Source organism: Crinia signifera, chromosome 1 (genome assembly GCF_055691185.1).
Source record: "Crinia signifera chromosome 1, ASM5569118v1, whole genome shotgun sequence".
NCBI classification, from domain to species: Eukaryota; Metazoa; Chordata; class Amphibia; order Anura; family Myobatrachidae; genus Crinia; species Crinia signifera.
In genome coordinates, this window is record NC_139217.1 from 161,871,952 (window position 1) to 161,886,320 (window position 14,369).

At 41.8% G+C, this 14,369-nt stretch overlaps 1 protein-coding gene across 1 annotated transcript in view; it reads right to left on the reverse strand.

Moving 5' to 3' along the window:
- ANTXR2 (ANTXR cell adhesion molecule 2) overlaps positions 1 to 14,369 on the reverse strand; it is a 182,744-nt gene that overhangs the window by 2,952 nt on the left and 165,423 nt on the right. The gene's annotated exons all lie outside the window — the stretch shown is intronic.

Consider the following 14,369-nt stretch of genomic DNA (forward strand, 5'->3'; position numbering starts at 1 on the left):
AAGTTTGTAGTTATTTATAAGGCACAGAGAACTGTATATAATATATGTCAGGTGTTTTTTGAGCAATGTTTAACCCAAAAAGCACATTGAGGAAAGATTTCAAAGATTCATGGAAGTTATGTAATTTTATACATTTAATAGTAGAGTTATAACCACAAGAAATATTGAAATATACAGTATTGGCTGTGTACATCTTGTTCTTAAAGTACTTGAGTCTTTAAACAATGTTATGTCAAAAAGCTTAAATTACTCCGCAAAAAACATTTATGAGAAGTATGTGTTAAAATAAATGATCAAATGCAAGAAACTGCACTTCAGCAAATAGGAGGTTACATTAATGACATGTTAAAAAGTGTCCTAAAATACAGAATGGTGCAAAAGGAAATGCATTGCTTCTACATATTCTAATGGGCTCCAGCCCCTGTTATGAATAAGGTGAATAAAAAAAACAATGTGGTAAAAACATTGGCTAGTGCATTATAAAATTTACCTTACTCTGAAATCAGTTTCAGTGATATCATGGTTATATAGAAAGACAGTGAAGCTTTTAAAAATGAAAAGAGATGTTGCCCATGGCAACCAATCAGATTCTATGATTATCTATTTCATCCTGTAAATTGATAGACTTAGGGGGTATACAATCTGGGATCATGGCTGTCGATCCCCACCGACAGCCATGATTCTGGTCCGTTTGTGGTCAGATCTAACGCATAACGACAGACGGGATTCAATGTCCCGCCTGCCAATGGGCGCAAAGGGGGCGTGGGATGTCGATCTACGGCCTGGATCATGACAATCCACGGCCGTTATCGGCAGAACGGGCCCATCAGCTTCTGAAGTCGGGCCCATTCTGCCGTGATCCGGTATCAATGCTGTCGTTAATGACAGCATTGACTAGGGAGCCGCTGCTATTTCCCACATCGGAAATAGCGGCGGCACATTGCATACCCCCTTACGTCTGATTCATTGCTATGGGCAACATCACATCCTTTCTTCTTTTTTTTTAGAAGCTTCAGATCTCTACTATATTTGGATTACTTATTTTTAATTTCTTTTTTGACTACTGCAGGAAGAAAAATGTATATAATTTATAATTGTATTACATCACTGATCTGGTTGCGTATGTATTTAATTAAAATTAATTGAATTGAAAATGGGACTTTTGCATTTAGTAATAACACTTTAAAGATCCTAATATTTCCTATGTTTTTGAAACATTATGTAAACTCTTTATGAACAAGGCAATGCAGTAATAATTACTACCAATGTCAAAGAGCAGCAGTTCAGTACTTTACATGATGCGTACAAATACTCCTTTGTACAACTGGTATATACTTAATGGGAAAATTATTCTATGCTTATACCCCTTTCACATTGCACTTTTAAAACGGTATATTGCCGTTTTTTTCCCATCTTAAAACGTTTAAGGCTGCAATGTGAAAGTGCCAAAGTTGATTTACCAGTTAAAGATAACCGGTATTTCAACACGGTTAAAAAGCAGAGTCCTACACGTTTTAAAGCCGTTTTTTAGGCAGTGTGAATGGCTCTATTTCAATGGCTTGAAACGTGTCCCTTGGGGGTTAAACGGGTTGAATTTTGAATGGTAGTAAATGATTTTTAAAACGGTTTTCACCTGCAATGTGAAAGGTCTCAAGACTCAGACCCGTTTTAAAGTCCCATTTAAGAATACCGAGTCCTTACCCATTTCTGCAATGTGAAAGCAGTATTAGATTGGACATACAGGTGTGTCCTGCATTCTTTCTGAAGTCATGTTAAACAGCCCTTTTTCTGCAACTTTTTTCATTGAAATGCATCTTATTTGCATCGATATATGAATAGGATGCACAAGTAACTTCTGCTGATTAAAATGATATGTGACAGTGTCTGTATCTGCATACAAATGAATACAGTTTTCCTTAAAAACAGCATAATTTAGGGTACTTATGTATTATCTGGGCTCCCATGTTAAATGCACCCCATTTTTTCATACCCCTACTATCCAACTACGCATGGAGTTGATTTTATATAGTGTGGCGAGCGCAGCGAGCCACCGTGCCCGAAGCGTGGCGAGCGCAGCGAGCCCCGCGAGGGGACGCGGTCTCATAAGAAAAGCGGGAGCCCAGATAATACATAAGTACCTAATTTAGCATTTGGGATTAAGATACAGTCACAGTTGCACACCGAATATAGGCATGCCACATATAATTTTAATCAGCAGATGCTGTTTGTGTTTCTTATTCACATAGTGATGTTCAAAAGATTTTTGGCAAAAAATACACCCAACTTTGCAGAGCAGCCAGGTAACTTCCCCTGGGTGCCACGGAACACAGATTGGAAACCACTGGCTTAATGTTTTATTTCTATTGATGTGTTTTTTCTATGCCAACAGTGAGCTTATTCAGAGTTGAATACATATCAATTTATTTCTGCAGAAAAATGTGTCTGTAAAAAGATATGTTCATGTCACTGACTGCATCTCCATAAACCTGAAGTGGTAAATTGATGGTGGGCAGGGCCTTATATAGTAAGGGATTATTCAAGTAAATGGCTAGGTATTATACTATACTATACTATACTATATACTATATTGTAAGCTTGCAGCAGGGCTCTCCTACCTCCAAGTCTGTCTGTCATTACCCAGTTTGTTTTATCACTGTCTACTATTGTAAAGTGCAACGGAATCTGCTGCGCTATATAAGAAACTGGAAATAAATAAATAAATATCAAGTAATTACCATCTATTAATGTGTAATTTATATTTTCCCTTGTAATACTAAATTAAAGAAGATACACATTTTATTCTTAAAGGACAAGTGTCCAATTGGACATACAGTGTTAAGTATGCTTTTCTTTTGTTATTTCCCTAATTACATGCTGCGTGCAAATAAATCCAACACTTACTGTAACCCAGTGTGTATTGTCACACAAATACAACAGTTTACATATAATCAAGAGGGTTGGCCAGCTTCCATAATATATTATAACAAACAGTGTTACCAGCATATCAGTGCATGCTAGCATATCTCTACAAGTTCAGGCTTGGTCACAGTGCAACATTTGGATACTGATGTTGCCCATCGACTGCAAGAAAAAGAATCAACTAAAATGAGTGCCAAGTTCTGTGGCATCAGGGCATTAGCATACCTGGGCTCCTTTTCTGGCTTAGGATGCCTCTTTGCGGCTCCAATATGGCACGGGTGCATCTCATAACCTGTCATTCGCATGCACACCGGCATACATATGTGTCTGTGGCGCACCCATGCACTATTAGCATTACATTAGCCAGCAGCTCAGTGCAGCCCAGCTTCCCGAGTCACTAGACGTGCCAAAGGGTGAGTGTGGCTGCATCTGTGTTTCACAACTTATAATAACCTGCTCACCTTGTAAATATCCCCTGACAAACAGGACCTCAATGACAAGAACCTTTTTTGTTGTAAATACAGTTACTTAGAAAAATGTTATACAAGTACTGTAGGGGCTGAGCTAAACTGAAATTGTGGGTATATTGGTTTTGGCAAGGTCTTTGGGTGCTGCTTCTGATGTTTTACTGCCTCACTGTCACAAAGTAGGACTATTTCTTAAACTGAAATTGTGTCTAAATTGCAAATGGTAAATGCAGACATAGCTTAGCATGCAGAGCAAGATGTTTCCAGCTTGTCAGGCATAGAATATGCACTGCTTCACCTCAGGAGGGAACAGTAGTATACAGTATGCTCGAATTGTAGTATGCACTCCTGATTTACTCCAGCAGAGAACAGTAGTATATGTTGTTACTCTACTTGATGGGAAAACAGTGGTATATGTTCCGGGGTTACTCCAGGAGAAAACAGTGGTATATGTTCTTACTCTACTCCATGGGAGAAAAGTAGGATATGCACCTGGTTTACTCCATGATAGAACAGTAGTATATGTTGTTACTATACTCAATGGGAAAACAGTAGTATATGCATTTGGTTAATCTACAGAAGAGAACAGCAGTACATACACTGTATGTGCTGCTATAGCTTTGCTTAGTATAGCATGCCGTATCCAGCTCCCAATGAGTGATTAGCCTTCAGACGCATCCGTTCCGCCAGCTCCCATTGTACTGTATGCCCCTGCCCCCACACATGCAAATTGTACAGTATGCTGCATTTGTGTGCAACACTGCATGAACCCCATATTGGTCAACAAATCAACTAAAACAATCAAACAATCAAATTTACAGTAAGAACATAATCCAAATATTTTCAACAATAAACTCTGCCTAATACGTACCTTGCAACTTAAAATTTTTGTGTACTGCATAATTTCATATGGCAATGCATCTCAGGGTCATAGTCATAATCCACATGGGCAGTGGACAGGGATTACAAGGCTTGGAAGGGTGTGGTACAGGGGTCTGACAGTCGGGATATTGACAGTCATTAGCCCGACATCGGGATCCCGACTGGCCGGACCCAGACAGCATGGTGAGCGCAACTAAGCCCCTTGCGGGCACGCTGCACTCGCCACGCTGCGGGCACGGTGGCTCGCTACACGAGCCACCGATTCTGTTCTCCCTCTATGGGGGTCGTGGACCCCCACAATGGAAAAATAGCCGACGGCCATCGGGAACCCGGCTGTCAGTGTTTTGACAGTCGGGATCCCGATGTTGGATAAATGCCTGTCGGGATCCCGACTTTCGGGACCCTGTCCGCCACCCGGCTTGGAACACCCTAAGCCTCATTATCTTAACAAAAACACCACTACATAGACACGTGGTACCTGTGCACCACTGCAGGAACATGCCTCCAAGCTTACTACTCCAGCTATATAACATGATAGATATCTAAGAATACCTAGTAGTTCTCTGCAAACATTGGCTGAGTAAAACCAAATTTTTTTTGTTCTCCACTGGGCACACAGTCTAGCCCCAGCCCTGGAGGACCTCAAAGCCCTGCCCCCATTTTTGATTAGCCCATCGTAAGGCCAGCACCTGCCAGTAGTGGCCACTGAGTGGCACAAACCATTGATAGCTCCCATAGAACATGTATGTGCCATTGATGGCTAGCACGCCAATGGCTATCCCTAAACCAGAATGCTGTAACATATACAGGAATTAAATAAAGTCAGAATCATAGTAGAGACCTTGGGTGAAAAGTAATAGGATGAGAGATTCAGAAAGTGAGAGATTTGCTAAGAAATCTCCAGTTTTTTTAAAGCGGCAATCATTTACTCTGCAAAACCATTTTAATTTTGACGTGTAAATGATTGCCGCTTTAAAAAAGCTGGAGCTTTCTTACCAAATCTCTCACTTTCTGAATCTCTCATCCTATTAAATTTTACCCCTTGTTTCTATATCAGCAGCTTCCTCAATACCTTTCACCTCTCCTAATGTGGGGGCTGGAGGAACTCTCTCAGATCAAAGGATACTGTAAGCACAGCACTTTGCATAAAATACTCTCTTGAATGACTGGACTGCTTGGGAAGGGGGTCTTTGGTGACCTTTGGAAAAATTTATATGTAATAAATATACAAAAAAAACATCAGATGACCTCGTGACTGGTCTTCATTAAGAAACCAATTTAACACAATTTTGCCGGAGAAGCTAAGTAATTACATTTTTACATGAGAACAGGGAACATTTCTAAACATTTTATTATGCAATATAAAGCAGATAAATATATTGGTAAAGAAAGGGCTATATCTAGCTTGGCTACATGTTGTAAGTAACAACCCTCTAGATACCACTGTGATCCAGCTGTCTGCTTCATCAACGAAGCCTTCACTGTGAAATCTGATAGATGGATCCTTTACAGTCATTATGAATTCACAGTTAATGACACTGACCACTGGGTCCTCTAAAGAATCACCATGCCAAAACTCCATTTCTTACCATAATCCCTTCAGTGCCAATGAGAAATGGAACTCATTATAAGGCAGAGGGACGTGACCCTCTCTGGCCAGGTGCTTAACCAAAGACCTCATTTGCTATTTCAACAAAAACTGTTATTAGTCTATTTTATATAAACAATGTCTGTAATTCCATATAAGCCGTTTTCCAAAGATATTCATTAAGTAGTATTAGCTAATAAACAGATGTAATGTATGTACACTGTACTGTATAACTTAAGCAACAATACCCGTTAACCCTATTAGGTAACGAGTGCAATGGCACATTTCTAATGGAATGTATACTGGTGCCCTTGAATTCTTACTGTACAAAATGGCAAGAATCTTTATAGCAGAAAGATGAGAAACAATAGGAAAAAAAGGATAAAAAACAAACAAAACATTTTTAATAGAAATAGGTGTCATATTTTGTTGTTTTTGTAGTAGTAGTAAACATACATAAACAATAACCTAAATTGAGGGGTATTTCTTTTTGACAATGTACATAAATCACTGTAGTATCATAACAGAAAACATTTGAGAGCTATAAGTTAACATAAATGTAAAACGTGATAAAGTCATTAGAACCCTAACCTCCACATATAAATCACAGTGTGAATTGGTGAAATGGACTCTAAAGTAACAATTTTAATGATTGCATTTCAGATCTTGTGATTTTATGTGCAGAGCATGTTAAAAAAAAACAGCTGTGTCTGGAATTTTAATTCCCAACAGACCTTATTCCTAAGGACTATACGTGAGTTTCTAAAAAAGTGGTTTGGGAATAGCACTGCATGTCTTAAAAACTGTAAGCTATACACCTTAGCATTACATCACAGAGGTTCACAATGACTGTTTTCTCACTTAGGGGGTTATTCAACTAAGCTGTAAAAAAAGAGACTTTATTTTTCAATTGCGGCCATTTTCGGAGGGTTTTAGTCATGTTTTGTCGATGCAGTTTCACTTTTTTTTTTTCTAAAGTCGAACCTGTATTGGTGAAACAAGACTAAAAACACTAAAAAACATTTGCAAATTTGTCAAAAACGCATGGATCTGCAAGTAATTTCATGGTGTTTTTTGACTTTGCAGGATTTTTCGACTGGTTGAAAAATCGCCACTTTAATTGAATAGGTTGAATGTAAACCCAAACTAAAAACGTTAAAAGGTGCAGGTTTTTTTTTTTGACTAGTCGAAAAAATAGCATTTAATTAGTGGCTTTCTTTCATCTATTCAGTTATAATAAAGTAATTTGTCTTTAAGATCATAAGTTGCAAGTTGGCTCCAAAAAAATATGGATAGGATAAAATGTTTGAAAACTGAAGAAGAAAATAAAAGATAATTATTTTGTATGGCCACAGCTCTCATACAAGTTGATTAATTATCTTCATCAAACGAGTGAAAAGTAGACCAAGTTTATAAAGCTATTTAAATAAGTCCCAACACAACGATTCACAATGAATGGATAGTAAATGATGTCAAGCTAATAAGCTTGTTAAAATAGCAGTTAACAAAGTCTATTGTAAATATGTCTTTGGGGGTGTGAGTTGTAACAAGATAACAGCAATAAAAATGCATTGTTCAAAGTTTATTTTTTAGATTTTTGTAATACCTTCTTTTGTTTGCTATTATAATGTTGTTTCAGTAATGCAAGTAAATACTGAAGTACCGGTATATTGTAAGTGTTCTTAGGAATATATTGATTGGACACTGGATTTAAAAAGAAAATAGCAACACATCACATTTTGGAACCTGAAAAACTACTTACTGTATTATTAAAAAAACACTGCACAGAATAATTAGAAATTTAAGTAAGTACTTTTGTTTCTCTGCTGTCGATTTGTACCCAAATACTGGGCTGGATGTTATGCAGTGCGAGTCCTGTGGTCATGCACTTAGCCGGCCAAACTCTGATGTTTTTTGTAAGGGGCAGTCATTTGTAGGCATGGTTTGCCTTGAAAATGACTGCCCCTTTAAAAAACTTTGATTCGTACTACATTACGGAGGTTATTCTGATCGGAGCGGCCAAACGTGCGTACGTTCACTATTAACGTACGCTAGCCGTACGCGGCCGTTAGGGTTAAGTCCACCCACAAATCAGCCGCTTACGTACGGGCAGAAATAACGTAGAGGGGGAGTGGCGTACAAATGAGCGTACGGCAACGTACGCGGACGGTCCAGCCCTTGCACTCCGACAACAGGCGTACAACTGAGCGTACGGCGTCGTTTACGGACGTCTTTCGTCCGTCTTCCCACCGACTTCTTGCGGAGATCTGAGCGTACGCCAGCTTGCACGGACGGGTCCCTATTGTTTTCAATGGAAAACACAGCTTATGTCACCGCTCGTGAGAGTGAGCGTACGTCCGTGTACGCTGCCATACCCTTCACATATATGGACCTGCAAATCTTGCCTTTCAACTACAAATCTGACAATTGATTAATTAATCTATTTGTTATTCAATTATTGTTTTCTATTAACTCAATTGTCTACCTTAATAAAGACCTAATAAAACCACATTTGAACCCTCATTACATGTATATTTGTTATGTTCTAATGTGGCATTTTAATCACTATCTATGTGTCCCCATATTGCTGTTACTTTTACATCAAGTTATGTTGGTGTTTCTGTATATGTACTAAATTATGTCCATAATTACTTTGTCCACAATGTGTAACATGTATACCTACCCTGATGTTATGTGTGATGTTTTAATCTACCAACATTAAACATTCATGCATTTTCACTATGTGTTATTTTACTCAAAAACACACACATTCACACATCAATCATTACCCCTCACCTCAAATTACAAGTATAACTTACAGTACACATCTGTATGTACCTACCCTTACAAGCCCTCTAACATATTTATTAGTAAAAACACAGGCAATTTCGAACTGTACATAAACTTTTATTTCGGTCAAAAATAATAAGGGGGGGGGGATAAAAAAAAATTAAATCCGGGCCTCCAGAAGTCCAAACAGGATCTGGAGGTACAGGAGGGTCAGTACAATCTCCCGCATTAGGGCTGCCACCTCCTCCTGCTGCTGTTCAGTGTCTGTAGTGAAGGGATAAAAAAAAAAAATTAATATATAACATACACAAATGTTTGTTGTATTTGTACATAATAAAAAGTTCAGAGTTATGTGTGAAGGCCACATACATTTTTAAACTACATTGAAGATGGGTCTGCTGTAAACACAGTACTAAAAAATAATATGTTAACACACACATACTGTACATAGTAAATAACATTAATTCAATTACTCCTTCATGGATGAATGTATGCTGTATCCCAATTGGTACTTTGGTTTTGGGGGACTGTCCTCTAACCTCACAATTAGGCTGTGCTATTTAAGGGTTATGACATTGTTGTGGCTTAAGCACTCCTTACTATTTTAAATTTCGGACATTGCTGTACAAATTATAGGCCTACAGCTATGTTTGTAAAGCATGCATCCGCATGGCCTCACACACTATTACCAAAACACAGTGCCAGATTAAGCCTTCGGGGGGCCCGGGGTACTTTAGACCGGGGGGCCCCCTTGCACTTGTCATTACTGGCCGCACACTGCATGGGAGAATATTATACTGTCAAAACACAGAGTAAAGGCAGAATAAACTTGGTCAATGGTTAACTGCAGGGGATATATATATATATATATATACACACACACACACACACACACACACACACACACACCACATGAAAAGCCTGTGTTTGTCCCTCTGCCCCTTACTCTGGAGGAGACCTCACAGTCCTAGTGCTGCCTCTGATTAAAAACCCTCACATGACTAAGCTGCTGCTGCTGTTCTCCATGGACCTGAGAAGCATGTAATGAGCTCCACCAATCAGAGCTCAGCACAAACTTCTCAGCCTCTGTCCTCTGGTGCAAAGTGTCATGGGACTTAGTCAACTCCCAGAAATGCACTGCACACTTGTGCAATCAGTGTGCCTTGGCTCCCGATGCTCAGCACCATAAATCATTGTCACATTGGCAGATAGGTGAAGCTGCAGCACTACCCCACCCATGCACAAAACCTTTAGCTAAAAAAAGCAAATAAAAACTTAATTTTTTTTTAAAAAAAAAATACATGACAACCACAGGGGGCCCCTAGCTAGAGGGAGGCCCAGGGGCACTGACCCCTTGTGCCTCCATTATAATCCGGCCCTGTGTTGCACATCATGCTGGGAACTGGAGTTACCCAACACCTGGAGCCACATAACTACCACACCACTAATGTCGGATATCTCATTGGATGTACTGTTATGTCAATTATTCAAGGGGTGAGGCATGGCCACACTCAAAAAAACCACCAAGGGGACCCTTGTTCCTGGAGAACGACAGGACACACCTCATGGTCGCCCTGCAGTGATATGTTGCAACTAATGTTGATGTTGGATACACATATGTGGTTGTTGTGCTTGTTTATGTGTAGAAATGTGTAGGTCAACATTAGACACATTATTTACTTACGGCTACTTGAGCCATCCTGGTCCCCGCTGGTTGGCTGTGCGGTGGTTGGGGGGGTCAGGAGCAAGGGGGATGGGATGGGAATTTGGATAGAGGTAGTGGGTGTGAGTGGGGATTGGAGAGGATTGGGGGTGGGTGGTGGAGAGGTGTAGGGGGGTTGGAAATGGGGTGGGGAGGGGGTGGGGGTAGGGGTGTGGGTGGGGGTAGGGGTGTGGGTGGGGGTAGGGGTGTGGGTGGGGGTGTGGGTGGTGGTGGGGGTGGGGGTAGGGGAGGGGGTTAGGGAGGGGGTGGGGGTGGGGGTTGGGGAGGGGGTGGGGGAAGGGGATGGGGAAATTGTGTGGGCCCCAGGTTGAGCCATTGTCTCGGCCTCCTCTTCCTCCTCCTCCTCTTCCTCCTCCTCTTCTTCCTCCTCCTCTTCCTCCTCCTCTTCTTCCTCCTCCTCCTCTTCCTCCTTCTCTTCTTCCTCCTCCTCTTCCTCCTTCTCTTCTTCCTCCTCCTCTTCTTCCTCCTCCTCCTCTTCCTCCTCCTCCTCTGGCTGCTCCAGGGCTGCCTGCTCCTGGGCTGCCTGGTCCCGGGCTGCCTGGTCCCGGGCTGCCTGCTCCCGGGCTTCGATGCGTGCCCTTGCCCGTGCTGAAATGTTCATGTTGATGGCATAGAAATCGAAGATTGGGTTTCATAAAAAAGGGGGAAAGAAAAATTCACATTAGTCATGCTCATAACCTTCCAAATTATCATTGCTGTTATATTTCAGACATTTATCATGCAAACTAATTGATATGCTACACCCAAAAACTGAGCAACTACTTAACCCCCCCCTATACACCCCCTATACACCCCCTATACACCCCATACACACCCCCTATACACCCCCTATACACCCCCTATACACCCCCTATACACCCCCTATACACCCACATACTCAGGAACATATTTATAAAAAGTACAGAAAACATTTGCAAAAAAACGCAGACATACTAGTAATAAAAACTTACATCGGGCAATATGGCGGCGAAGTGTGCAAAGCAACACTGGCTGCCGCCGGCGCAGGTCGGACCAGCGCCGCTCCACTTGCCCCAGGCTTCTGCGGACGCCGGTCGTCGAGTATATTAGGCGGCGGGCTGCAGTATACGCCCGCCGCTTGTCCATGTTGCTGACATAAGGGCCCCTGGGCCCCAGGTGACGGTCCATTACGTCAACCAGGGCCAACAGCTCCTGGGTCGTAAACGGCCTAGCCCTGGTAGTAGTCATAGTGCCAATGGCGCAGTTAATAATTGCAGGTACATATATCACTTTTGGTGCTTGCTGATTGGTGTAAAAAATTGTTTGTTTGGTATTAACTTTATTAATCCCTCTTACATTAACAAACTGGATGCGAATAGAAACTTACGCGGACCGTTCCGATATACACACACCATAACCAACAGCATGCATTCAATGTATAGAGAGGAACTGTATTTACAGTGTGCGGAAAATAATACACGCAACCCTCTACTTATAACTACGCTGCTTAAAGGGGGCACGATACACCGATTTCCATGGAGAGGAGTACTGTATTTACAGTGTGCGGAAAATAATACACGCAACCCTCTACTTATAACTACGCTGCTTAAAGGGGGCACGATACACCGATTTCCATGGAGAGGAGTACTGTATTTACAGTGTGCGGAAAATAATACACGCAACCCTCTACTTATAACTACGCTGCTTAAAGGGCCACAATGCAACATGTTGCTGTATGACAATTTCATACACATTACATATGTAAGGAAAGCATTGTAACGTGATGTTTTGAAATGTGACTCACAAAGCATACACGAACTCCAACAGATACCAGCTGACAACACTCATCATTGGAATGACAGGTGCACACATTTCACGATGCAGCCCACAATGCTACACAACCTGTGTATGTGCATATACAGGTGATTGATCAGGTGCGTTGAGACCTGCGTAATTTAAGCGGGAATTATCGGCGGGAAATATCGGCGTAAATGAGCAAATACATTGCGGTGAAAAATATACGCCCCCTTGTTCATGGCGGGAGATTAACATATAAATATTCAGTCAGATGCAGGCCACAATTGCTGCAAACATGTCTAGTTCAGACGATTCCGCAGCTGAGGACGCTCTCCAGAGAGCAAGAGCAGAATCCTTGCTGGAAAGGTTGAGGCAGAGGGAGCAGGAGAGGAGAAGGAGGAGCCAAGACCAAGCGGGCCCCTCAGTAACAGGCCCTGTTCAACCTCCACCAGCTCCACAAGGGCCAAGCAACCAGCCAGAACAAGAGGTTGCATCTCTCCAAACAGGTGTGACCCAGCAGGTGCATGGTGAGAGAACTGGGGCCACCAGAAAACGAGCTGCAACATCTAGGGTGAGGACTGAGCAGGATACCACCACCAGAAAGAGAAACCCTGCATTTGTAGAGGCCGAAATGCGAATTCTAGTGCCCAGGGCACGCAAATGGATTGAATTGCCAACCAGGAAGCCGGGTGCCAGAGCAAGGAGAAACCTTTGGGAGAAGATCACAGAGGAAGTGAACCAGGTGGCACCAGTGGTCAGAAATTGGGACGCAGTGAAGAAAAGGTTAGTGTGTTTGTCAGGGCAATTTTTCAGCAGTCTCCAGCAGGAACTGAGGCCCTTATTCTAGTTCACTCTTTCTGGCCAAATATTTATTAGATGGACAAAACCATGTGCACTGCAGGTGAGGCAGGTGTTACTTGTGCAGAGATAATCAGATTTGGGTGGGGTTTTACACCTGCCTCACCTGCAGTGCACATGGTTTTGTCCATCAAAGAAATATTTGGGCAGAAAGAGTGAACTAGAATAAGGGCCTCAGTTCCTGCTGGAGACTGCTGAAAAATTGCCCTGGTCTTTGTCCCCCTGATGTCATATGTGTGTACATATGTTACATGTATGTTTTGAGACTAATAGAAAGGTGTGTTTGTAGATAGTGCTACACTTCAATGTCACATGTGAACACAACCATGTCTAATAACCCACATTGATATATGAAACATGCACCATTGGTGTGATGTGAGGTTATGGGCACAGTTCTGCTCATGTGAAGTATGTGATGGGACAAGAGAAAGTGTGTTTTGTAAAGAGTTGTTGTAACATGTTCCATATGATGCTACTGAAACAAGAATGACCAAACTGTGCACATGTAGCTGGTGAGAAACTACACATCCCAGTATGCCATTCCATAGTTAAATTACTCCATAATAACCACATTGTCAAGCTATGGTGGAATGTGTAGTTTCACACCAGGTGGAGGTGCCTAATTTGGCCATGGATGATGTCATTTCTGTATAGTGATGTATGTATGTGCATTTAGTGGCCTAATGAATGAGATGAGACACTGAAATGCCTCCTAATTGAGAGATGAATGTGTGTGTGGGACACATATGGCAAAAAAACATAAGATCACCCACACTAGGAAATGTCACGTAGCTAGGGGTACCACATAGTCCCTTTAATTCCGGACACATATTAATTACACAGGTTCTGTGGCTGGCTGACTTCAAGACTCCACTTCACCTAATTTTAAACTGCCACAGAACCTGTGTAATTAACATGTGTCCGGAATTTAAGGGACTAGGTGGTAACCCTACACGTAGCACAGTGGTGCACATATCTCATGGTGATATTTGTATTTTTAAACTTGTAGGTGGACTGACTTCAAAACGGCAATGAAGAGGAAGATGAATGACCGGTACAACCACAGCATGTCCACCGGGAGAGGTCCTATGCCTGACCATTTGGAGTATACCCCCCTGGAGCAGGACTCCTTGGACGTGATTGATGTGGGGGAGGTCAGGGGGATCTCCAATATGGACAGTGAGCTCCCGGCGGAGGTCTTTGCTGCTGCTTTTGATGGTAAGTCACAGTAATGCATTGTATTTAGAAAGATATTTTTTATTGCGTATGTGATGGTGACATTGTTTTCAATTCTTATCCTAGAAGAAGCAGAAACCCAGGATGTACCGGCAGCATCTTCCTCTGCAGAGCCACAGGTGGAGCAAGTGGTCCAGCCTCCACCAAGACG